A 26,731-nucleotide genomic window follows, 5' to 3' on the forward strand; every position below is an offset into this window, starting at 1 on the left:
ACCCACCCGCTCCTCCCTCTCACCTGGGGGCTAAGACCCGGCTCGGCACTGAGGCTCCAGCCCGGCACCCGGCTCCGCTTTAACCGCCGGCCCCCACGCTCTCATTGGGGTGCCGCCGCCCGCGCGCCCCCGCCGCGCACTTCCGCCCTCGTCGGCGCCGCTCCCGCCGGCCCCGGCTCCCCGCGAGCGCGCGCCCGACCGTCCTGCCGGCGGTCACGTGGTGCTGACTGGCCAATGGGCTCGGGAGGCGGGGCGGTGGGGGCTGAGGTGGAGGGGCTCTGCGCTGCTGGGCGGCTGCGGTCCTGCAAGGGGAGCGGCAGCAGAGGGGTGCTCGCTCCACGGCTGTGGGGGGACGAGGCTGGTTGTTGGCTGTTCCCCTCAGAGTCCTGTAAAAAAGCCGCTGGAAAAGCGAGCCCGTAAACGCTACGGGCTCTGCTTTCACTCAAAAGAAGTTGGGAAGGGCTTTCTTAAATACCTCACATGTTTTAGTGCAAGTCCTACTGGTGGCTGCATAAATTAATAATTGTGAGATCAGAAAGCAAAGGAATGGAAGCATCCCTGCCTCTCAACAGTGCTGAGCGTTTTAGTAAGTCCTTGTCCTGCGATACTGTCATGTATGTGTGCAGCACAGAGCGGTTTTAACTGCTCAGGAAAAAAAAAATAAATAATGGCAATTGCTGTATTTACTGCAATTCTTTCTTCAAATCTTTATCAGTCCCCAAATCAAAATTTCCTCTGGCCAATTCTAATGTTACCAATCACATAATCACATGTAACTGCCTTGTCAGTTACAAAGGATAACATACCTGTGCTCTCTGCTTTAATTAATTTGGTTAATTTTTCTAGCTTTAAATGTTTGCCTATTTAAATGCCACACACTGGAGTTAGAGTGAATATGTTTGGTAAAATTCTTCCTTCTAGAAAAAACAGCCATATGCTCGATAACACCAACTTTGGGAAATGGTGGAAATCATTATTACCACTGATCTCTGGGGGCTCATATCCTCTGGGACAGAAGTAATATTAATAGGTTAAGTAGTGGTGCTAACTCCTGCTTTCACATCGAGCCTCTTTGCAGCCTTTTACTGAAGAGAAAGAATTAATGGCCTTCTATCCATTGATGGTAGGTGAAATTGTATTTGGCTGTTGAAGAGCATAAAAAAGGCCTGCCACTTAATATACATGGAAAAAAAAAGAAGCAATCCAGCTTTATAAAAGTGATAGGCCTATTGCCAAAACAAAATAAAATGGTAGAGATGGGAGAACTGGAAAGAGATTTACTATAATCTGTAATTTCAGGGTGGGCAAAAATGCCAGGAATTGGAAAAAATAAATTACAGAGGCAGCAAAAAGTAGGTGTGTGGCTCTGAGAACAGCTGAGTACTTCAGGACTGTATAAAAAGGAAATATCATTTGAATTTCTCCCCTCTTGAAGGAAACCAAGTTTTCTCCGTTGTTTGTAAGTAAACAGGATTGACATCATCCTTGCATCATCATCAGTTTCTCCTCCTAACTCAAACAACTGCCAAACACCAGATTTTAGTTAACAACTTAAGTGGAAAAGTGACTTTCTCTTTTCAGGTTTGTTTGTTGGAAAAGGTCCTGATTCTAGTAATTCTTCCCCTCCGCATTATATACTGTGTCAGATTAAGAATCACATCAATATTCATCCTGCATCAGAAGCTGGCAGACTGAGAGCTATTTACTATTGATGCCATCCATGCAGAGAAGGAATAAGCAGAGAAAGCGATATTGCCAAATGTGAAGGAATGTTCTTGTATCACTAACACTTAAATTACCCAAATTTTGGTACTTCTGGGGTTACGCCCGAATTGTTTTTAAGATAGATTTTGTGCATCTGTATGTAGTCCTGAAAACAAACAAAAGCAACTACAACAAAAAACCCCACAACGGCAAGTAAAAATTAATTAGAACTGTTTCCTATTTATTCTGTAACTATATGTCTCCATGGCTATCATGTTGTGCAGGCAATGTGGAATGACTAGTTGCTCTGATGTGACGATTCACCAAAGATAAATATTTTCAGCAAATCATATCTATAAGTTGAAACTACCAAGAACCTGGGAAGCTGGGTCTTTTCAAACTGAACACAGTATCAGTCTGCTGCCTGTACCACAGCACTGGCTGTTCCCCTTTCCCCTTGCATAAAGCACAGTTGGGTAATTAACCACATCTATCCTGCTTCTGCAAATTGTTTAGGGGAAACCTACTTCTTTGTAGTAATCCAGTCATGACAAAGAACATTTGTCTGATGCCACATTCTGCATCATTACGCATGTTGCCTGGTGTAATCTCCATGGTTACCATAGGTGTTACAGATATATTTTTGCTTCAGTACTTTAGGAAGAAAAATTATTTAGAACAATTGAGGAGAGAAATCTTTTAATCATCATTTATATTGCATTTACTTTATTCTGAGCACTTTGCAGACAATAAATATTCACTTTATAAACAAGATTTCAGTAGAAATGGAAAAAATTTATCTCCAGCTGTTGCTTTATCACATCCTAATATGTTTTAAACTGCAAATTCTTAGAGATAAGGACGGTATTTTTGATGTATACATTTAGTTTCTAGCCCACTAAGAAGGTAACAGGGCACTCTGTATCACTGCTAGAGTCCTGAACAACAGTAAGTGTGGGGGGATGACTGAGCACCACAGATATTTTTCTTTGCAGAGAGCAGGACTTCCTTTCTGAGCAGTTCTACTTTATAAGTAGAAATATATTCTAGAAAGATGGTTAACTGAAACAAGAATTAGCTGAAATTAGTTCTAGAAACTAGTGATTTTTCAATCTTTTTTTTTTTTTTTTTTTTCTTTTTACCATGGCAGTAATTGTCAAAATCAAGGAGATGTATATAAGGAATTAAATAGAAAAGATGGTGATAGACCCATTCCTCATAAGATGGGTAGTAGACCACGAAACCTAGCTCGGATGCTGCAGGGAAGAGGTGAGCTGTGTGAACTTTGTGATCTCTTGATCAGAACCCAAGGATTACCATATCCACCACTGCTGGGGGTAGAGAGGCGAACATTTATCTTGCTGATAAATTCATGCTAGATGGGACTGGCAGTTGCCACGGCCTCCATGTTGGTCATTATGTCTGTACAGTGTTTGTGTAAAACCACCACCTGCATACCCAGTGCTCCTTTGACAGTGTTTTGTAGCATTTCTGGCCTGTTTTTTTTGCACCAGTGACTACAGGAGGAAAAAGGTAAGGAGCCAGTTTAGGAAAAAAAGTACTTTAGGAACTATGAGGCCTAGGAGGCTGCAAATGATGGACAGAAAGAATTCCCCGTTCCTGCAGGGAGCAGGTAATACTAGTCTCAAGGGTAAAAGAAAAGGTATATAAACTGATGAGGAACCTGAAGGGAGAATCTTGAATTGCGAATCTTGAATTGTGAGTGAATTACTGCTACCTAGGAAGTCAGTCTTTGCAGATTTAGTGATGTCATTTGCAATCTTTGTCAATAACAGAACAAAGAGGCAATTTACATCTGAACGCTGAAGAGGGACAGCAGGATGGACTAGACGAACTTTGAAGGTCTCTTCCTACCCAAACAGTTCTATGATTCTATGAAAGGCATTTGATTCACAACTTAAAACCCCGCCTCAGTTACGGGAGACTGAGACAGGAACTGTTGCTCATAATCACCACAAAGAAGTCAGGGATCAGCAGAGAAAGAAGTGGTCCTGCCACATCTCCAGTGCTGAGGCTGAGCCAGTAACATAAGAACAAGTTAAAGCAGCAGGCAGGTTTTGTCCCTCTCTGAGGTAATTTTTAGTTACACACGGCCAGTCTCTTGTAGCACCTGTGCAGCACAAAGCAATGGTTCAGTGAAGGTAAACACACCCGCAAGTTTTTATTGATTTATTAAATCCAAAGCCACTGTATTATTTTTTATCCTACTTTTAAAAACATTTTTCAAGTTAAATGAATGTTAGCATAAAACTGGGGAGAACAGAAGAAAGCTAACTGGGGAAAACAGAAGAAAAACTATTGGATTATCTAGAATGCTGTGATGTCCTTTTTGTTCTCAAAGTACAACACTTTTTGTATGTGCAGAGTTCCACTGCCCGTGTTAATCTGGGCACAGATAACTTGTCAGAAGAGGTACCTGTACCTAGTGTGCCCTCAAACAGAGTTTGTTCTAAAATAAAAATAACTTAGTCAAAGGTGATTTTCTCTTTGGGCATAGATAGTCTCACAAAAACTGCATTATACAGATTATTTGTATACTTAAGAGAATGAAGCTGACCTTGCTATGATTTATGAATTTCACCATTCAAAAACCATAAAGCAGTAAATTAAAATAGATCAGAATCAAACAACAGTAAATGAAATATGACTGGTTTTAGCCTTGTAGGAGTTTACGGTAGTTCGCTGTATCATGCACTTTATTTTTGTTACAGACAGCAGGAACTCACCACACTAAAATAAAGTTCACTATCAAATCCCCTTTCCATTTCAGCTACAGCTGAGATTTGCCAGGATCAAATCACAAGGTCATTTTTAAGGAGATTCTCACTGACATTTTGTGAGGTAAGGGATTTCACATTCCAATTTTATAAGTGTTACACTTCTGATCATTTTGATTATCAACAGCATGGCAGATTTAGGGCCTGATTTTGCAGCCTTTACACAATGAGTTAAGTTTATGGTAAATATCTCGAGAGCCAAGAATCAAAAGAAAATAAAAGCTGTAGGGAGAGTCATAAGAGATCAGGTAGTCCTATTGAACGATCCAAAGGCAAGATCAGTTATACATACATAAATTTTAGCACATAATTTTTTTAATACAATTAAGACTGTGGTATCATCGTAACAGTTTATTTAAAATGTTGGATTATTTTATCATAAGAAAAAAATAAACATTTACCTTAAATGCCACTTACTGCAGTTTAAGCATGTTAATGAGTCGCATACTGGACGTAGCAGTTGGATTATTTTTCTTTTTGCATCAATCTGCTAACTATTCCAAAATCATTATTTTTTCACTCCTCAGAATTATTTTCTTCCTTCAAATAACACTTGTTTTTTCAGTTGTTTTTTATAGGTCTTGTCTCCTAATTGCCAGTCACTCTCCTTCTTCTTTGGACTCCCTCCAGCTGGCCCATGTGTCCTGAAGTGCACTGCTGCAGCAGATACATTAACACTAACGCTTTACCACTTATATAGAGAGTAGGAAGCATACTTTAGTGTCTTACAGATCAAGTTGAATGTGATTACCATTATGACACCAAAGCCAGGTGTGTAAAAACTGGAATTATTCCAGAAATAGATAAGGAAAGGGATTTTTCCAGAATAATAAGGCAGCTAACATCATTGAGAATTTAGCTCAACTGAGTTGAACAGTGATACCTCTTTGAATAGCTACTGTTGGAGAAGGATTTGAGCATCCTTGAAAAAATTTCATGTTAGCAGAACTTGTGTCCCTTTTAATCAAATTTTCCAGATGAAATTATTGACAAAGGTATTAAATTAGTAATGAAAATTACTGACTTTGATAGCAACCAGCATTCTAGCAGGATGAGATCAATACTCCAGAAAGATCTGTCAATTATATAATCTCTAAGTACCTACTTCTCTCTGCAGTCTCTAATTAAGTTGAGGAAACTCAGAATAATGTTAAAATGTCCTTCGGCAAATTTAAACAGAGCATTTTTATGCAAACATATTCTTACACCATAAAAGCCCTTCATAGTCTGCTATCTTCTTTGTTAACAATGCTATTTTCTCTCTTCAATGTTTAATTGCAACATCTGTTGCAAACATTTGGGAGCTGTGATGCCACTTTACCAGTTAAGTTGCAATAGAATTTTTTTTTCCCAAGCATCTCACAATTCATAAGAGGGAACTTGGGACCTGAATTTTGTAATATAGTTAGTCATTGTTATGATAGTACTTTACCTCTTCATCAGTGGAACACCTTGAATTAACTCTGCTATGTCTCAGTGGCTAAAAAAATTTGACTTTCCTTGCACATACAGCATAACTTTATGCTGTCAGGCTGGCAAATGTGAAATTAAAGAATGTCTGAACATGCACTTGAATGGAAAATCTTTTCTGGAAATCCAAGTTCTGTATGAAGTGGTTTAGATGGTGAAACACATGGCTATGAATTTTGTCTACCAAAATTCCTCTTCAGTTGCACTTTGCTACAGATCCTTTACTCCCTAAACTTACACAATATAACACTTCATTGTTTTTCAGTTGCTGTATTTTGACCCAGAGGTGAAACCTCAAAAAGTCAGTAAAGTGGATATTGTAGGAAACCTGTAGGAACTTGTTCCACCAGGGAAGTTTAAGAGGAAGTTTGTGTGTCTATGAATACACTAATGTAAGTATCCCATTGTTATGACATTACTTTCAGTTACAGAGCTTGCTAAGAACACCATAGTCATATGATAATATTGCTGCATTTGAGAACATTGTGACTATTGAGCTGAAGGTTCATGTTAGTTTATACAACCTTCTTTTCTAGAAAAGGCATGTTACTTGTGGTTGATAACCTAATACAGTCTACAAACAGCCTCTCCTTTTTCTTTTCCTGTTAAATCGATAAGAGTACAATATGCTTTACATTAGAAGATTAAGAAAAGTAGTTTCAAAATAAGCAGACGTATCCTATGTCATTCTGGCTTCTGTATTGTATTTAATCTTTTCAGTGAACAGTAGCACATACTTAGGATCTGTCAAGAGTCAGAGATTAACTTTTTGGAAAAGACTATTTGCTAGAAGCTACTTATGTCAGTAGTTGCAATTTATTATTCAACATATTAATAGCTTAATTAATATTCATCCTGCTAACTCATTAGTAAATAAATTCCAACTCAAAAAAAAACATATTTTGTCTTCTGATGTAATTTACATTAAGACTCCTATTCCTTTGAAAAAGCTTGGGAGGAGCTGGACTGGTTTGTGGGGCCTCAGTCTGCAAAAGTGATGTGCCTTGGCCAAAGTGTATATGTGGGACTCCATCAGACACTGCCAAGCTTCTCTTCAATCCTCAAGTTTTGTGATTTCATTATGATTTACTTACGGAAAAACATAAAAATAAAATAGAAGCGCTGCATTAAAATAACAACTGAAATAATTACCAAGAGCCAGGAAGTTTTGAGTTGAGTTGGCACTTCTGATACTGGGGGTAATGTAAGCAAGCAAAGGTGCAATATCAGGAGAAAAGAACCTTTGAGTGGATATATACATGCATATATATGTGTGTGCATATATATTTTTAGTTTAAAAGTTGAAGCCACTGTGATTAGACACAACTGAAGTCATGCTTAAGAGTCAAAAAAGCTGTTTTTTCCCAAATTTCATTTGACCTACACTGATTGACAGCACAAGAAGAGTGCATTATGTACTTATAAGCAAATTCACCCAACCTTCTACCTAAAGTGATCTCCTCCCCAAAATATATAACTGAAATTTGGAATTGATCTGATAGTTACAGCCTAAAATAAATTGTTTTCTGGACAGCAGTCAACATTTGCTTTAATTTGGTCTTGTCTTTTCCGTTTCATTGCAGGGGCATGTTTTAAGATCTTACAAGCTGTGTTACAGGTTTTCTGGCCTACAGCAGAGTGGCCAAAGAGTGGCTTTTTTTGGACATTTTTTATCAACTATATCTATTGAATACTGTTATATCTTGGCTTTCTCAAATCTTATTTATTTGGTTTGACATTGTCATAGATGAGAGCAGAATATGTGTATATAATATACTGCAAATGTGCACCTGTACTACTGCTGGATCACGTGTGTCTGTAATGCAAAAGAACAAATTAAGAAGTTCTACCTATTCTTCTAAGAATCCTTCAGAACTATGATTGCCCTTAATCACACAAATCACCTTTGTGTAACTTTGATATATTTAGTAAGCAGCTTTACACAACCTTTCAGAGAACAATAAATCAAACTTTGACTTTTCAAAATTGCTTTTCTGCATTCAGGCATGAATTTCATCCTCAAGCTGGATTTCTTGAAGGGCAACAACAGACCTTTGGCTTCATTTTTTTCTGATCAGACTTTCAGTAGCAGAAAATGAATTGGTTCGATCTGGCTCACATAGCTATATTTATTCCATTTATAACCCTTGTCCTTTGTTATGGATTTATTTTTCTAGGCAATAGTTATATAACATTTTAAATGGAATTACAACCAGGTCAGAAGACACACAAAGGCTGCTTTTTCCCTACCTTTTTCTTCCATATGGAATCCTGCCTGTGAATACATCTGCAAAATACTAAATAGCAACTGATACATATTTCAATCACTACAGAAATTATTGGATAAGGGAGAAGGTGGCCCCTAATATTATCTTTCCGTTCTTTGGAAGCAGTGCACAACATATCAAAATTAATGTGGATTCTTTGAAAACAGAAAATATAGAATTAGCCGAGAAACTAGTGGTCATATTGTATGCAGCACCATCTGAGACATTCCTATGTTTGAGCACTGGATTTTATAGTGATTTTCTTCATGCTGTTTTCCGTGTCACTTGATTATTTGCCCTTTGCTCTTAGCTTTGACAGTAACAACTATGTTAGTGGAATTAGAGAAGGGATGAAAACTGATTAGTTAGGGAGACTATTCGGAAAACATTTAGTGCCAGTTGAGAAATCTGACTTGCCTTAAGTGAGGTGTTTGGTGGTGCCAAATTAATTGTCTCAAGACAGTTCGTATATTGTAAAAATCAACTTAATATTGAAGCATTGTTATCAACATTATTTCAGTTGAACAGAAAAAGGAATTAAAGTCTCTTCAAGAACTGTTTTCTGCAGATAACAAGTGGTATCTGCATATACACATAAAAAAAAAAAAAATAAAAATCAGGTTTTCCCTTCTGCAGATCAATAGAAGACTTCAATCTGCAAACCTCAAGCTTAAACTCTTATGTGGGTCACTGTAAAATAATTGAAAAGGTTAAAAACTAGCATTGGTCATTTATATTGTCCATAAGCATGCCTGATTCATAGCGATAGATGGATGATGCCAAGCAGATAATGTAAGCCTGTCCCTGGAATCTAGGACTGTCAAGGCACAGACGTAGTCAACATAAGTTGTGACACCTTTATGACAGCGGGGACTGTTCAGTGTGTGCTGAAACCGCTAGATAAGGTAGATCCCTCTTGCTTGTACTGTCTCTGGTTTAGAGAATAGTATTCCATGCAAAATGGATCAGCTTCAACAAGGACTAAATACACCCCTTGCCTAGCAGAGGATAGTTTTCAGCTTGCTATTTGGGGCATATTCCTCCTAGATATAGGCTCAAATCACCTCAGAAGAGGAGGAAGTTGATGTCTGTTTTAAAGAGATGCTGTATCCCCTAAGATCTTGCACAGAAAGGATGCATGCATCTTCTTCCTGTGATTTGAAGAAAAGGCTGCTACTCCTTCCTTCCCTCTTCCAGTTTATGCAGAAGGGCAGGATTTACAAGATACCCTCTTCCTAAGTCATTTTCTATCAGCTGCCCACTGGACTTCTTGGCTTGCATGGACTACATTCAGAGAAGGGTCTGAGAGAGTTTCTGAATCTCACTGTAATGGCTTAGGATGCTACTTTCCCCAAAGTCTGACCAGCCCTTTTGTCAAAAGTCTTAAGAGAGTGGTAGATTTTAATATCTGTGATCTTAGTTCTTCCATTTAACGGTAATAATTAATTCAGGATGCAAGACACTTAGGACAGTTTAGAGGCAGGTAGACAGCTGGGAACAGGCAAAGTAAATGGAAGATCGAAAATGTTTAATGATTTATCTTTTCTTGACAAATGTTTTAATCAAACAACTTACTTCCTTGTAAATTTAGAAAAGATCTTTATATAGAGAAAGCCTGAGATATTATTATATTCTTGTGGCAGCTGCCACTTCCATCCAAGAAAGAGTAGTCTTTCATGCTCTTTGAAAGGCAAAAATGCAAACCTACTGTGGATTTGGCTATTGTGGCTGAAGATATCCATCATGTCAACTGCAAAATGCAATAGTCACATCACATCCCTGTCAGCATCAGCTTGATGTAGTTCTGCATTCTCAGTTTCTTTTTACAGACCTTAAGCAATGTGGACACCCGCTGAATCTCTCTTTTGATTAGCGTGTAAAGAATCCTTTGTTTGGATCAGCTGGGCTGGTTTGAGTTCTCAGTGCTGAAGGCTCAGTAACAGTTTCCTTGTGGATTTTCTTGAACCTCTCAAGGGTTTTGTGGGGATAATTTGGGAAACTTCCAATTCAGGAAAAGATGGTAAAACTCAGTTCCTTTTCCACTTGGCTGATTTGTACTTTCTTACTTTGTTGTATGATATTAAGGGAGATAGGTCGGTCTAAGCTGCCATTGCTAAATACAGTCTGAATCATGGCAGAAAGCGTTGCAGTGCTACTTGGCCTGTAGAGTTCAAATTTCCTTAAACTTTGGGGCTCATCTTTAATAATTGTCTAAAAATGAGCTCATCTTTACCATCATTTCTGCAATTCCTGGCCCAGAGAGAGCTGTGATTATTACAAAAATTTTCATTACACTAAGCCATAACTAGCTTTTTTGTCATTAAGGTTCTATGTATGTCCATGGAAGTTTTGTTTCTCAGTTGTTATGCAAACAATGCACTTTAAAAGTAGAAGCAGGTGAAGATTGCAGTGTGAAAGAAATTCAGAACCTCTGATGGGGCACAGTTTTGCAAATACAAGTAAAAGGTTCACCTAGGACTCTTATCAGTGTTAGAACGTATTATCTGCATTAAAAGAGAGGAATCACTGTAATATGATTCCAGAGGGCCTTAAGAGACCTCAGATACATTAGTTTGTTCTAGTTAAAAGAAAATGAGATTTATTCAATGGCTGTGGGAAACTCACTGGCCCATCCCCAGAACTTTCCAGCTTGTCCTTATGGGATGACTCCACACACAATTTCATTCTGCCTTGTAGTTTAATTGTTGGATTTTGACATAGCTTTTGTATGACACAGGTGAGCTACCTGATAATTATCAGGTCTTGCTTTTCAGAAATAGTTATAAATCAATAGTCATCTTTCCTGTCAGTTCCCAAAAGCTGCAAGTGTAAAAATAAGCAGGTGTGATTGTCATAAGTTGTCCTCAGTTGCTGCAACTACAGCATCAATTTCACCAGCAACTTTCATGTTCTCCCTTTTAAAAGCTTATAACAAAAGGGCTGGTCCCTTGCCATGTTAGTTGTAATAAATCTGTAGCTGCCATAAAGGAGGATCCTGCATGATTTTATAGATCTCAGGGTCACAAATCAGAAATGAAAAAGGCTGTGGAATTTATTTTTCAAAAAGTATGGTTTCCATGTCCATCAGGCTAAATACATGTTCTTTTTGACTATGGAATAAATAGGGCTTTTAGGCTGTTCTGGCCAGCTAATGGAGGACCATGCTCAGCTCTCCCTGTTAGAGACTTCATTCAGTACAAAGCCATAATTAACAGAAAGACCAGCCTGTAAAGCTGACGAAAAGAATGTCTGTCAGCTTTTTTCAATGCACATTCCTACTTTATCCAGCAAATTTCCAACAACCAGACTTGCTCTGTCACAGGTTTGGATCATGATGAGACTCCTGAGTAGCTGCTAGAAGAGATATGAAAACATTATAGTCTGAATGAGGAATTGCTGACCAGCTCACAGAGCTACAATATATTAGATGGAACCACACTTGTGGTTTCTCCTGGTCTTATTTTAGATCCATACCACGCAGCTACTTACTATTTGTATTTTAGTACATGTGCACTGTTAGCTCCCTGAGAAGTGTACCTTGTGTTCCAGCATGAGACTCTGAGTCAATTTTTATTCTTATTGACCAACATTAATTCCAGCTCCATTTTTGTTAGATTCCAAATTTTCAACTATTAATTTGTCAGTAGGGTGTCAACAACTTGTTGCTCGAGGACATAACTCATTAGTACTCTCAGTTACCACAGCAGCCTTTTTCACCTTGCCAGAGACACAGCTCCAGTCAGTTAGGCAGCTGGAGCTTTCATTCAGATTCTAGTTCTTGAGCTTAAGCTTTATCTCCTTACTGCCTGATGATTTCCAAACCTACCACACTAGTTTTCTGGCAGCCTTACTTTAGTCATATAAAAAATGTTTTATTTCCAGTCCTTATTCTGTTCCACGTACAAACATTTCATTCTAATTCTGCCAAAACTTTGCCATTCTTGTTCTAGCTCCTGTTAATAAAATGCGTAGCTTCCTGTTCTGCATCCTGGTAGTGCTGACACAGGCTCCTAATATCCAGTGGAGATTCATCCCCCCAAGGACAGGAAATGTTCTGTTCACTGATTCAAATCTGACCAGAAATAATGTGGACTAAGGAAGTTTTAAGAGGGAAAGTTTAGCTAAGAACATGAGAGTTAAGGATGTAACAGCCAGAGGTAAACACAAAGGGAAGAAATACCAGAACTGGCTTGCAAGTCCTTGATAAATGGTAACAGCAATAGTAACGAAGAATAGCCTGAGAATGTAGCCTAACATCAGCATTCTTCGTTGTATGTTTTTCCTTTCTAAGGCTGGTTGGTGGTGGTGTTTTGGTTTGGTTTGGTTTTTAATGTATTCTTCTCTGTATGACTTGTTATTTGCATTGGTTTGAGTATATACAAATTTCAATTTAAATTACTTAACAAGGATTTTACAGGTGTTTTTGCAATTCAATGTTGCCGATCATAACTTGTATGTGGAGTGACCTCATGAGGATGACAGCTCTAAATCTGTCGTTTGAGCTGCCATTTTTGTCAGTTTGAATGCTGTCAGACATCCAAATCCACTAAAAAGCAGTTTAAACAATAGATTATGTGGTTAACAGTGGTTGGTTCTTGAAAATATTAATATTACAAAAACTGCCTGTGGAACTGGCAATTTCTAGACAAGAAGCAAAGGACTACTAGGGCACAAGAGACTGAACTCTGGTGTCCCTTTCCAGGTCAGAATTGAATTGCCTTGGTTTAGGGGATATGGCAGTTCTGTGTATGAAGACAGAACATTGCTTTACAAACTCTGCTACTTAGTCACACTAAATATATTTGAAGTTCACAAAGTAACAAATGGTATGGAGTGCTTGTGCAGCTGAAAGAATGGAAGTTCTCAGCTGAAGATTTTAATGGGACATAGCATATATATTTAAGTCAAGGCATAGCATAAAAAGGTAAGAACTGACCAAATGTGCTTGACAAAGGGAAACAAAACAAAGACAGGTAAGTCCTCAGGTTCTTAATTTTACAGCTCCTTTGAGCAAATTAGGAAGTCACAGTATAGGAGAGTGAAGTTCAAAGGGTGCTCTGCACACTCACGTACGAAATCGTGGCTTCTCTTTCCTAGCCAAATCTGAATATCCTTCTTCTTAAACAAGGGTGGGTAAGGGCTTTGCTGTGCTAATAATGACTCTTTAGCTGATTTAGCATGACTAGGCAGGATGTTTTCCTTCCTCTGAGCTTGCCAATGAGTATCAGGAAGTATTCCCTTCCTTCCCAGCTCCCAGCTTGCTGCCTCTACAACATCCTATTCCTTTACTGGCAGGGCTTCCTTGCTGGATCACAACACAAATATGCAGACACTGCTTTAAAAAAATAAAAAAAGAAGGTTCAGCTGTTTCTGATGGATATAATAATGTTGTTTGTTTCTTCTCATCTGTTGTATATCATGCAAATAACTGCCACATTTTACTTAGTGGTCAGTGTAATTTGGTAGTGAAGGACTGATCTGTAATTAGCTTTGTTATGATAATTATTATAGTAACACAATATTTTGGACATATAGATTAATTACAGTTTTGGAAAGCAATGTTGTTAACACCTTTGGACTTGAAATATGCTATATCATCAGATTCTAATGTGTCCCCAGTTGTAGGGGTTTTGTCAGTTCTAGATGTCATGTTCACATGTTTCACCTCTGTAATAATGGACTTTGGCCACTGAAAACTTAAGAGAGAGTAGTATCTCCACCCAGTCTTCCACAGAGTAAAACACAGCAGTTCCCCAAATTTTTCACTGCAAAAATTGCTATTGTAGAGCAAGAGTTTAATGCAAACCCAAATGCTAGCATAAATTTGTGATAAAATTTAATTTCTTGTAGCTTGTGACCTTGTTTGAAACTGTTATGACCTCACTAGTTACAATAGTGCCTGGTTAGGCAACCACTACTTTATACACTGTTAAATAGCAGATGTGCGCTTCTGAATTGTAGTAGCAGCCTATAGCACGAGGCAGCATAGAGTCAGCATGCCCTGAAGAGACAATTAGAGTTATTTAACATTCACATAGTCTAAGATAATGGGAATTAATCTATTAGATGCAGCATTACTGGCCTTCTCTCCCCTTCAGTCCTTGTGTATTGAGAGCTGTGACCATGTTCCATTATAGTGACTTCAGCACCAAATCTGGATTTACACTGGGATGACAGAGTAAAATTTGACTGCTATTCAAGGCAGAGCTAATTTGTATTGTAAAATTACTTCTTGTTTCCTTCTTGATCTTCACTAATTTGCATAAAGTTACAGATATGTATGATGCCTTAAAGGTGCATAAAGACAAACACTCCTTCCCTGCAGAGATTACAATCAACAATAAGAAATAAAAACACAATATAAAGTACTACTGCCAGGAGGCAATAGATTTCTTCTGTGGACTAAGCTTTTCTATGGGACATAGATGCCCTTAGTAATTCTTATTCTACAATCAGTCCAGGTTAAGTACTTTGTTCCTTTTCAGGATGTAAATAGCAACGCCTAGTGGATTAGCATAGAAACACTTTATGGAAGAAATGCATCCTAGGAAGGATTTGAATGAAGATAGCATTGTGATTTCTTCCGAAAGACTTATCAGAAAAGAATTTACAGCAGAGAAGAATAGCTCCTGCCTTTTCATCTGAAAAACAAGTATTGAAGAGAGATAAGGAAACTTTCTTGTAGACCATTCCTATTATCAAATAGCAACTTCACTCCACCCTTCCCTTGTATTTGGCTTCTTACAGAGTGCCTGGAGCTGCAGTTTTATTCCAAAATTACCCTCAGAAAAATCCCCTGCCATTATCAGACATGCTAACAAAAGAAAGAAATGTATACTTCTTCCAGAGAGGAAAAATGTAATTAACTGCCATCTATCAAAATCAGGAGAGATACCCTTTTAGCTTTACTGAAAGTTAATGTGTCTTTCCCCTGTACTGAAACTGGCTGCATGTGCTGAAACCAAGCCATGGACACATCCAGTAGCACTTTTCTTCAAGCAGAAGTGTCAGCTCAGATTTACATCCATTTCAATTACTTAGAGAGTCTCCCGGAAGATAAAGTAATTGTTTCAACTTGTATTTAAGTGAGAGCTCTCAGGTTTGGTAATTTTTACTTGGATTATGTTAAAATTAAGATGATATTGTAATTCTTTCCCTTGGCTTCTAAGCTTGATATAAGCTCAAAATGATGCCTGTTCCCACTAGCAAAAGAGCTTTGCTATCAACTCCAAGGACAGCAACTTCTTTTCAGTCCCCATCAGTCCCCTGTACTGGAGGAAGACAGGACCCAGAACCTGCTGAATGTGTTCACTTGAATAAAAAGCCCGCAAGATTAACCCATAGGTCCTGTGTCCTTGTATGGATATAGAATTCATGCTTACTGAAATTATTTCCATGATTACAAGAAACTCATAATTCCTGCAGTTGTGCAGAGAAATTGAATCATGCATCGCATGCAGATGGCCAAAGAAAGGAGAGGCACAAATGCATTTCAAAGAATATAAATGCAAAGAAACATAATGTCATAGATTCCTTCTAGGTGAGTGATATCTACAGCAACAGTAAGTGGATTAGTGGGATAGCCAAGCCCCAGAGGCTGCATGAGTCAGTTCCCAGTTTAAGGACAGGCCATGAAGATGACAATCAATAGCAGCTTGGGAGTGTGTTTTCATCCCTCCTACCATTCACACACATAACTCGACAGAGAAGCAGGTGCTGGGGGGAGGCTGGGTGGAGCAATGGGCTGCAGGGGAACACCATTGTCCCCTGCTCCCTACCACCCCCACCTGCAAAACAAGCAGCAAATGAGAATGGCAGTGGTGGAGGAGTACTGCTGTTCTTACCTGCCCAACAAAGAGATAAGGCACCAGGCTATGCAGGAGTCTTTTCTTTCACACATCTAAGCACTGTGCTGTATGTTCAGCCAATTGTAAGAGCTTTTGGAAATCACCATCTATATCTGGACATAAAGACTTCTTACTCTATCCTTAGTCTTTCTGCAAACCTTCCCTTTGCGTTAGGACACATTCTGCTCTTAGCAGGGCTACACAATCCTATCTTATAATTGTGACACTGGGCAACATTATAAAGGAAATTGTCATCACCCAAGAACTTAACGCACAACCTATGGCTTTTGGAGCTATCAGTCCTTGCTAGAAAAAAAGAGACCTGTATGAACAAGCTGAAGAATTATATTGAACTCATAATCCTGACAACTGTAGCCAGTTTTATTTTTCCTTGGTTACCTCATTTGCTGTCACATCTCTCCATTCTGGAGCAGAAACCCAATGGATAAAGCATGGGATTAAGAATTTAGTAATTCACCTGCAGCCTCAGCGCTAGTTCCTATGTACTGTGGCAATGTGGTGATAGTTGCACCATGAAGGGAAGAGTTCTGCATCACAGTGCTGAAGTGGGAAAAGTATCATTCATGATTGCATTTGATACTAAGTTGCTACAGCGTAGTTTTAGTAAGAAAAATGCCTTAACCTAAATGTTTCTGTCGGTTGGGAATACACCTTATTATAAGTATTGTACTCTTGTAAGACTAAAAGAGTAGAAGAAATGTCCATCAGTCAAGTTTAAAAAGTGCATTTTGAGTAAAAACAGGGTCTTGGCTGACTGAGACTGGGGAAACTAGGACTGAAGGAGGTGGTATTTAAATCACAGTAGTATCAAAACTAGATGACAAAGCAGAGCTTTAAAAAGTCTTTCCGATGGAAAAGTTTGGGCCGGAAAGGGAGAGGAACAGAGGGTGCTGCTTACTGAGGGGAGGAGAGAGGAAACAATGATGCTATTGTGGCAGTGGAGCTGATGAAGGTCAGAAAAGATAAGCTCTAATTTGCATGCTTTCGAAACACTCATGCAAAGTTTGTGATTTTTTTAGTGAAAGATTAGGGCCAAGGGACACTGTGGCCAGGGAGTTTCCTATATTTGTATGAATTGTAATCTAAAGTGCTTTAGTTTTTTTTAAGTGAAAAACAATGCCTTCAGCAACTTTATGCAAAGGATATCTGCTTTGCATTAGACTTGCCATATGCCTCCTGAAGAATTAGCTATAAACGATCTGCACTTTACAGGAAGCTCTGGGATGGGTCTGTCTAAGCTGTGGTACCTGGAGAAGTCCGTGCTGGACACGGAACAGGCAGCAAGGCTGTCCAGTCTGACTTTATCTAAGAGATACTAAGCAGAATATTTCCACCTTGAATACAAGCTTTGGTCACTCCCAGTCGAAGAACTGTGCCCAGTCTTTAACCAGACAGGAGAGACAAGAGTCCCAAGGACATGGGACCATAGCTGGGTCTTGTGAAACAGATGGGGGGAGCCCTACAAGGGAACTGTGTTCAGTTTCTTCTACAAACCTGTCTCCTAGGAAACAGTATTTGTCTGCATTAACATTCTTTACCTAGTACTAGATGTATAGAATGTGCCTAGGTTCACTGCTGTTTAGATTTGCCTCCTTTAGCATTCCTACAGCTTGCCAGAATGTCTGCTTCTGCAGAAACAAAGGTTAATTAAACACATCCGCCCATTAGAGCAAGGAGTGAACATTACAATCTGGCCCAGAGCTACCTTCTTCAGCTGTCAGCACTGAAAGACACTTGGAACCACAAATTAGTCCTCAAGCAAAACTAGTTTCAGCAGAAACTGCTTGTTTTATTGAACAGAGAAGTCTTTCCCCGTATTTACAGTTTCAGCTTGTACTTGCCTTGCTGTGCCTAGTTCCAGCAAGAAACATTCTAGTGGTATTTTGCAAGTTGCATGATCCAAGTTTTTTTGGATCTTTACAGTGCCATGATTAACACATAACAAGGAATGCTGGAAAAAATGTAACTTGCCTGCATTGTTGACTCCACCTTTTATAATTAATATAATTTAAGGTAACTGATACTGGATTTTTTTTGTTACTTGTGGCATTCTTTACCTTTTTACTTTTCACTGTGCTTGCATAATGGAACTGAACTGGCCAACTCCCTCATTATGCATTTCTTTTCACTTTTCCATTTCATTTTCTGGCTCTAATGTATAAGCACCATATTACCACAAATGCTTTCTCAATTCTGTGAATCAAATCTACATAATAATATAGTCATTATATTAACTCTTCAAACTAGCACTATGGCTGTATCTCAGTTTGCTTCTCACTGTTGTATGGGGAATGAAGGCAGACAGCGTATACCTTTCACAAACAGTACTTGTTACCATGCCTATAATCCCAACTGCTTGAAGAATTGACATTCCTAAAATGTTTTCTTTCCGTGCTGAATCAACACGACCAGGCTGCAATAGAGCTACTAAAGAGCAGCGATTAGTAATGAGATTACTAAGGTAGGCAGGACACAATGAGGTTTCTGCTCTAAGTAGGATCTGAAATAAAATTATGTAAAATGGCATGATGTCTATTTAATCATAAAGAAAGGCTGGCTTGTTTTCTCTTCAGTAATAGAAGAAGCAAGTATAACTCTCTCTACATCCAAAATTCAAGGCCCATATTTTGTCAGAGCCCTTCTCAAACGTGATACTGTACTATGCGTTCTCCATTCTCATTCAGGTTATCCACAAACAATTTCTGATTTTCTCAAGCTGGCTCATTCTTCAAACCTATTAGCTGAATTGTTGCTGAAAAGGATTCTCTGCCCATGAACTGTATTTCTACTGGTTTGGTTAGTTTTGATCAGATACGCAGTTCACAAAGTCTTCTTTCTATTCCCAACAAACCCCTCTGAAAGGGAGCATCTCTAAGCCCCGATAGATGGGCACAGACACAACGCTGTCCTGCAAACTGCTCAGCACTTGGCATCAGGCCATTTTCTAAAGTCTGTGAGAAAAACACCTTACTTCCTAACAGCAACTGAAAGTGACGCTGGAGCAGTACTCGGAACAATATTGGACAGCTGATCACTGATGACAGAGCCCTGTCACTAGTGACAAACTGTAAAACATGCTCATAATTAACTTTTTAAAGAGAAGATTAACCCGAAAAGGAAAGCAACATGGTAACTTAGAAGTATTGACCATGGAGAGTAAACAGAGTGGCCTTCTTGGAACATCCCTGGTTGGCTTGTTATTTGGAACCTTCTGTCCAGCTCCCAGTTCAGCTGGCAAGATGTGACTCTTCTTTACAAGTACAACATATTAAATTACTTTTGAGTTTTTTCCATAAATATGGCATGCCAACGCTTACTGACTGATTTTACCACCTAGGAGTTTTATTTGTATTCAGTAATGAAGCAGGTGAATTTTTAAGGTATTTTGTTGTTAAATTGCAATTAAGTTGGAAGGCTGCTTCCACAGCAATGCCCTGTTCATTACATATGGCAAAAGTCTTATAAAAATCTTAGATCTGACCACAGCCCTGTGCTGTTTGTCTCACACACACCACAAGTACTGTACGATATAAAGCATTGTATAACCCTGCATAACAAACAGCGGTGTCTACACCCAGCTTTAACAGGGAGCAAGCCATGGTAATATCATTTCTTCATTCCCTCTCCTGAGCCTCTTTCTATCTTATGTCTACGTACATATTTTCTGGGCCATTTATTCTTTCCTATACTGAAGAACACTATCAAACAGGTAAGATAGTGAGGATTAGAAAAATTTATATATGTCCTATAGCATGAGCAAATATGTGGACGATACTCCAAAAAGCTATAAAGCTGCTGGAGCATACTATTAGCCTGAGCACGCGTACTATTCATTTAAACATGTTTTCAAGGATCACACCTCTTTATATATCAGTTTATTCAGAGATGACACAGCATGTAGTTCAGAACTGCACTTCTAAGCAGATATTTCTTAAGATGCAATTGCTGTTTTGTGCTTCAGGCTACATTTTCATTTAGTCATGACAGCGTAACCAGCAGTCTATCTTTTGCTTTCTATGGGGCAATAACTTTGCTATGCTCCATTAATTAAAGCTATGGCTATTATTAAGTGGAACTGGTGTTGAGAGTATGAAAAAGAGTATTGCTACGTTGACAGCAAGGAAACAGCTGTGAGTTTTAAGCGTGTTCCTTATTTTTTGTGGATATCTGTTTGAGTGTATGTTTTAAAGTTCAGGTTTACTGTAAGCAAAACATATTCAGCTGATATCTGAAGCAATAGTTGAACAAGAAAGACAAAAAAAGTCCTAAGCAAGGAAAACTTTTGCAAGTACTTCAGCTGCTTAGGTGATTAAAATATAATACTCCAACATCAAATTGAAAACAATTATTTTAATCAGTTAAGGAGTTCCTTCAACTTTAGACTTAAGTCTGGTTTGATGATTAAAATACAGGGCAAGGAACCAGAAGGCATAAACTCTATTTTCAGTGTTAGCAGTGACTCACTGTGCGATATTAAACAAGTAATTTAATTTAACTGTCTCACCTGTAAAATAAGGGAACACACCTCACAAGTTCTTTGCGAGATTAATTAATGAAACATTAGCTGCACACCTAACATTTCTTGGATGTAAGATGGTGGAAAATTTATTATTAAACACATATAAACAGGATACAACAACAGAGATGGGTGGTTTCTATAAAGGAAACTCACATTTCTTTCATTTTTGAGTATTTAGTCATGACAACAAAATAATTAACTATAGGAAAAACTGTGAGTGAAGCCCTTGAAAGGAGTGTATAAATTGAAAAAAGCACAGCCACAAACTAGACAGATCCAACTATAACTAAGAATAAAAATACATTATCCAGCAACTTTTAACTGAAGACGAGTTTTTCCCCCACTCTGCAGTTCAGCAGATAATAAAAAGCAATGATTTTTACTAACATTGTGCTGTGACCCTATGAATGACCTGATCAAAACCACAGTGAGCAAAGAAAAAATGGGTAGTGTGATCAAGAACATATTCAAGAGTTATGTTTCCTATACAGTTGCTTGCCTCACCAAAGACTGTTTGGGGAAAGGACACAACTTACTTGCACTTTTCTGAAGTCAGTTATTGTTATCTTAAGTCTTCACAAAAATATCACTACTTCTTTCTCTTGGTGCCATTCAAAACAGAGTGAGGCCCTCACATAAAGCATAATCATCAGTCTTTTACAGCTTTGGAATTAAGTCGTTTCAGGGCAACATGGATAGGAAAACTCAGATTTTTCTATCCGTTTACGAGCAACTTTCTAGGTTAATAAATAACTTCTACAGTATCATCTGGTAGATCTAAATGCAAGCTGATTATTTACTTTCATTGTAACATTTTTTACGCTCTGAGTTCCAGATCATGCTAAGTTATTTGTATACTATAAATGTAACCATAGACATATTTAAACTTATAGTTAGCAAGTTTCTAAATTGACACTGCAGAGACATCTAGACAAAACCTCAGGCACTTCACCAAGAACAGCAGAACTTTAGCTTGGCACTACAGAGGTAAAGGACCGAGATGGAGAAGTGCAGAAATAACACCACCACCACCACCGTCTATGTAACCATACTAAAAAGAATCACTGACTCACTGTTACTTGGCCTGTATGCTTCAGGGATGAGTGGAGATTAGTACAGAAACTAGTTCTTTTATTCCCCTTTTCTTTTGCTTATTACTAGCTAGTATTACTGCATTCATTAATTCAAGCAAGATTCAGAATCAACAAGAGGTACTTGTCATCCAACATTAGTACAATGCCATGTGCTCACTCACAGCTGCTTGTGTAAATACATTTTAGCAGCTGGTTTTCCCTGTCTGTCCACAGCACACGGGTATGTTGCCTCACACAGCACATGTACCTTGGCCCTTTCCCACACCTTTAATCCAGCCCCTGCACCTTGAGATCCTCCCATGTTACTGCTGTCCCTTACCGCACCCTGGCTGGGCCAGGAGTTGCCTTTCTCTTCTCACTTCAGTGACGGAAAATAACAGCGAGTTCTTTTTTCATTTCTATTTGTGTCCCTAACTGCAGGCACATGTAAACACATAGAGAAGTCATCCTTCTCTGATGCAACTTCACAAGTTGGATGAATTGTTCGCTTTCTTAGCTGATACTCACTGTGCTTAAAGGGTCGTTAGTCCTAGAGCAGCAATTTCTGAAGGGGTATAAATAAGGCAGCAGGAAGACGATGGCAACAGCAGCTCCACTACAGTTTTACAGACCAGTTCACACAGTGACTGTAGCTGGACTCCTCCTAGTGCCTCGGAGAGCTGCAAGAAAAGGGAAGGGCTCAGGATATGATATCATGCGCTCATTCTAAAAACAAGGAAACTGTTGCAGATGATTGAAAAGTAAGTTTCAAAATTCCTGAATGGCCAATAACAAAGAACTAATTCTCTGCTTCACCTTCCCTACCTTCTCCAGTGAAAAGTTTCAATAAATACAAATGGCAAACTTAGAAAACAATATTTACATCACTACTAGGACTAGCCTGGGAGATGTATTACAGCCAAGCCACCTCATGGTTTCGTGGTGTCTGTACTTCTGTCAGATCTTAAGCGTTGAGCCTGTTGCCAGGTCTGTCCAGGCACACACACCAGTCCCCAGCAGAGCTGGCTCTGCGGCCACAGTTGCCTGCACGTAAGCCCCGAGGACCCACATGTATCCACTCCTTGGCACTACCCTGACTTGTTTATTGCCTTTTTCACCAGAAGTAAAATCTTCTAAAATTCCTCAGTGAATTAGGAATCCAATTAGTATTTTCTAAAGTAATGTAAGCAAACAGGCTTGTGAATCTCATGGAAAGTCAATGTGATTCTGTGCAGATTTGCTGGGCTAAGTTTTACTCCTCAGATCCCTTTCTAATTGCAAGCCTGCTTTAGAAAAAACCAATCCATTTACAGGGCTGTGTTAGTATGAATTTATTTCCCAGGTCATCATTTAGAACCTTTAAAAAAGAAAATAATAAACATTTGAAGCAAAGCGGGTGTCCTTACTTGCCACAATTGTTCTCAACTTGGATGTAGCTTTGAAGTTTCCTGTTTCTATTTCAGATCCAAAGAAGCACCTGCATGCTTGGCAGTTTGTCTGTTCTTTCCAGCTTTATCAATTGGTCTGATAAGTCACTCATTTTTCTCTGAAGCTGTCAGGATATTTTTGTTTCTCTTATAATCCTATAAACCACTCTCAGAAGAAAATTTAGCACAGCCTTCAAGCACACAACATTTTAATGTGGTGTTTGGAACTGCTAAATGTTATGGCAGTCATTGTACTTGCCTTTCAGATTTCTTTTTCATGTTAAAAATTTCCTGTGATTTTTTTTCATGTAATTCATCCCAGATTCAGCATTAAGACCACCCATGAGTGAGATATTATAGTTTACCATCATTTTCAAGCTCCTGTATGTTTTTTTGGTTTAGTGGCTTGGATTTGGGGGAACTTTATCATATTGAAGTAGTTTAGTGATTGTGCATTTTATGTTTCTGTATTTGTCAGTACTCTTCTACTGAGCAGTACAACAGGGTGTTGCTCTTTCAGCTCTATTGTTTAAGCAGAAATATTTTGCTGCCAGATTTCTTGTTCTATTTGTGCCCTTTGTCAGAGGAATTTCAGTTTCAGGAACTGGCTCTATTTAAGAGGATAGCAGAAGAACAATACTTTATAATATAATATTTATTAAACAGATGCTGGTATTATTAATGTTTGTTTATCCAGTGGTGATGTGTCTCCTAACTAAACCAGCAGTAATAGTAAAATAAACAGGAACACAGAACGATTTTCTTCATAAAGATTTTAGGTATTTTAATAATTACTTGTATTTCTGAAGCAAGGATAAATCATCTTTAGTTGTTCTGTGCAGTAAAGGGTAGTGACACCTCAAATCAGGCAAACATCAACTGTGATGCTGAGGAATGTGAATTAAGATCACTAATACATTCACTTTTGTAGAATTTTGGAAGTCCCTTCTCAAAACTGGGATGCAGTTTATATTTCTGTTTCTCTGCTTTCAGCCTGATTTTTAGTAGTACCATAAAACCTATATAGGTTGAATTTGAGATGTCCAACAAGAGCAAAGAATTGTCACAGCTCTGGGATTGATTTGGACATTTCTTGTATTCACACACTGGAACACAAACTGTACTCATAAACGTTCCAAGGGTGAGGCAGCTGGAACTGCTGCTTGCAATGAAGGCAGCCGGGTACCCCGATCTGTTCCTGCTTCTCTCCAGCCACCCAACAAGGTTACTCTACAGCGCACATCTGGCTGCAGCGCCAGCATCGTTGCTCAGAGGAGGTGGGTACTGCTTGTGTCGTGCTCCTCATCTCAGTCTGCAGGAAATAAAACAGATGGTACCTTGGACTATTCCGTCTGAGGAAATTCTGAAAACAACACACGCGTTAGTAACCAAGCCTTGGGTCCAGACAGATGAAACAAGCCCAGACTAACCACAGGCATGTTGGTGTTGATTCTCTTCTTGGTTCTCTACCCATTTTAACATCCATTTGACTTCATCCTGAATTACTGCAGTGCAAGCAAGATGAAAAGCAGATGAATTGTGCACAGCTTTGGTTTGTTTTGTTGTATTCCTTTTTCTTCTTACCATCTTTATCCTAGATGCTTTGCTTCCTTCAAGATTTAGTTAGAACTATGGAATAATGAAATAATTTTTATTAGAAGGATTGACCGGAGATCATCTGGTCCTTTACCCAGTCAAAACAGGGTTATCTTCAAAATTAGGTCAGGTTACTTAGTGCCTTGCCTTGTCCAGGTGTGAATGGCTCCAAAAGTGGACATTCTAGTCTCACTGGGCACCCTGTTTAAGGGTTTGAACACCTTCACTGTGAAGGTCCCTATGAAGTGTAACTCACATTCCTCTGTGCACATATAGGGCTGGGATGTTTCCCCACATTAAAATACAGCATCTGCTAGTAAACCTGGATGCGGAAGTGGTTTGGAGCTTGGGAAAGAGGTGGGAGGGAACTACAATACAGGGAAATGAGGAAAATCCCAGATTTGAGTTTTATAGAAGGCAGTAGGAGAAACGGTGGTGAGTGGGAGTAAAAGGGATCATGGCAGGGATGGAGAAAAAAAAGGGCTGTTTCACAGGCCAGGCAAGGTTGTGTGTGAGATGATGAGAAGGCAGCAGGACCATAACTAAAATGGTCACCACTTCCAGATTTGGGTACCTCTCATGTCCCTAAATAAATCTTCAACAGTGTGCCATAGCTAAAAATACCTTGCCAGTTCTGGCATGAAGTTCATTACAGGAGCTTGCAGACCATTTGGCTTTCTTAGGTTCCCTGTGCAATTTCAGTTGGATGATAACTTTACGTTTAAGACAGTGCAGGTCTTGTGGTCTGCTACTGTTCTATTTCAGAGAAAGCTGGCTTTTTGTAGAAAGAGGTACAGATCCTGCAGCATACAAACATAGACAACACATGATATTATACTGGAGTTTGTTTATAGATAACTCCAGTTTTGATCACAATTAATTCCTCAGAGATCTGTGGACTAAGAAATGCTTTATAAATATATGGAAAGATTGTTCCTTATGACAATACCAAGGAGTTGGAACAATGAGAAATTTTAGTTGTGAGCACTATAGGCTATAAAACATTTTCCAACATTAACAGAAAGGAAAAGTAGAAATTGGGGAAGAATACTTTTCCTTCACTGATTATTTAATTGCTCAGGAAAATTCAGTGTGACTGTTAAAATTGCTCTCAGGTGTCCAAGACCAACGTCAGCAGCAATTGCATTTTGCAGTAGCAGAAAGCAAAGAGGAATCTGTATGTATGAAAAGAGAGAAAATATCTTCAAGAAGGGTGAGATGTTTCTGTTCCTAAGAACTAAACTTCAGGTGATTTAGAATAAGAAATCATATTTAGTGATGTAAACATATTAATGGATGAGTCCTCACAATACTGTTGTGAAGTAGGGAAAAATTACACCTTGTTTTGACTGATGGAAAAACGCAGACAGAAAAGGCTAAGTTCTTACCAGGATCCTTGCCAGCTTCTTTCAAAGTAATTTCCAAGGAAGATCTTTCCCTGCAGAAAGCTTGTAGCTACAGACACGTCTCCAGGTTTCCCTCTGTTACTGTGGGAGAACAGAGGTGGTCACAGTTGTTGAAGCTACTGGCCTGGCCTTTTTTGGAGCTCTGATTGGATTATAATCTGAACAGAGAACAAGCAGAAACAACCTTTTCTATATGATGACTCACCTTGTCAGAGAAAGATTAATCAATGGAAATTTATATCTGCCTGTACTAGTTAGTAAATATGTACCCATCTCTGCGTAAGGCCAGGGGCAAAGCACTGGGGCAGCAGGAGTGGAAGCCTGAGTTGAGTAGTCATGGATTTCTTGCTGCTGGCACTCCACCATCAACGGAAGCAAGAGCAGAGGAGTCCTAGGCTGATTTCCAGCATTGTAACACACTTTACGCTTGAAAAATGCCAGGTGCTGAGTCTCGGCTCTCCCATTTACCCTTTCTGTTCACAGTCTTTGCAAGGAATACTCCAGTCTTTCTCCACCACAGACACTTTTCACCTAATCTTGAGTCAGTACAGGCCTGCTAATTTTTCCCAGATCTTTCTACAAGGGAAATTATTCAGTCCAAAC

At 38.9% G+C, this 26,731-nt stretch overlaps 1 protein-coding gene and 1 long non-coding RNA gene across 6 annotated transcripts in view; one reads left to right on the forward strand and one right to left on the reverse strand.

The window, feature by feature from the left end:
- The window catches only part of RALB (RAS like proto-oncogene B), a 48,302-nt gene extending 25,924 nt beyond the window's left edge, over nucleotides 1–22,378 (reverse strand). Inside the window, exon 1 of one of the 4 annotated variants that reach the window (XM_005512338.3) lies at nucleotides 22,228–22,378. The gene's annotated coding sequence lies outside the window, so the exon portion shown is untranslated. Of the gene's footprint in view, nucleotides 1–23; nucleotides 220–22,227 lie in introns of those variants that run through there. The other 3 variants (XM_065070628.1, XM_005512339.3, XM_065070627.1) reach the window with 3 other exon arrangements.
- Nucleotides 4,493–26,731, forward strand: part of LOC110366105 (uncharacterized) — a 28,681-nt gene continuing 6,442 nt past the window's right edge. For both annotated transcript variants that reach the window (XR_002426174.2, XR_010474005.1), the window contains exons 1-2: nucleotides 4,493–4,566; nucleotides 6,238–6,364. This is a non-coding gene — a long non-coding RNA (uncharacterized LOC110366105). The remainder of the gene's footprint in view (nucleotides 4,567–6,237; nucleotides 6,365–26,731) is intronic.

Source organism: Columba livia, chromosome 7, assembly GCF_036013475.1.
Source record: "Columba livia isolate bColLiv1 breed racing homer chromosome 7, bColLiv1.pat.W.v2, whole genome shotgun sequence".
NCBI lineage: Eukaryota > Metazoa > Chordata > Aves > Columbiformes > Columbidae > Columba > Columba livia.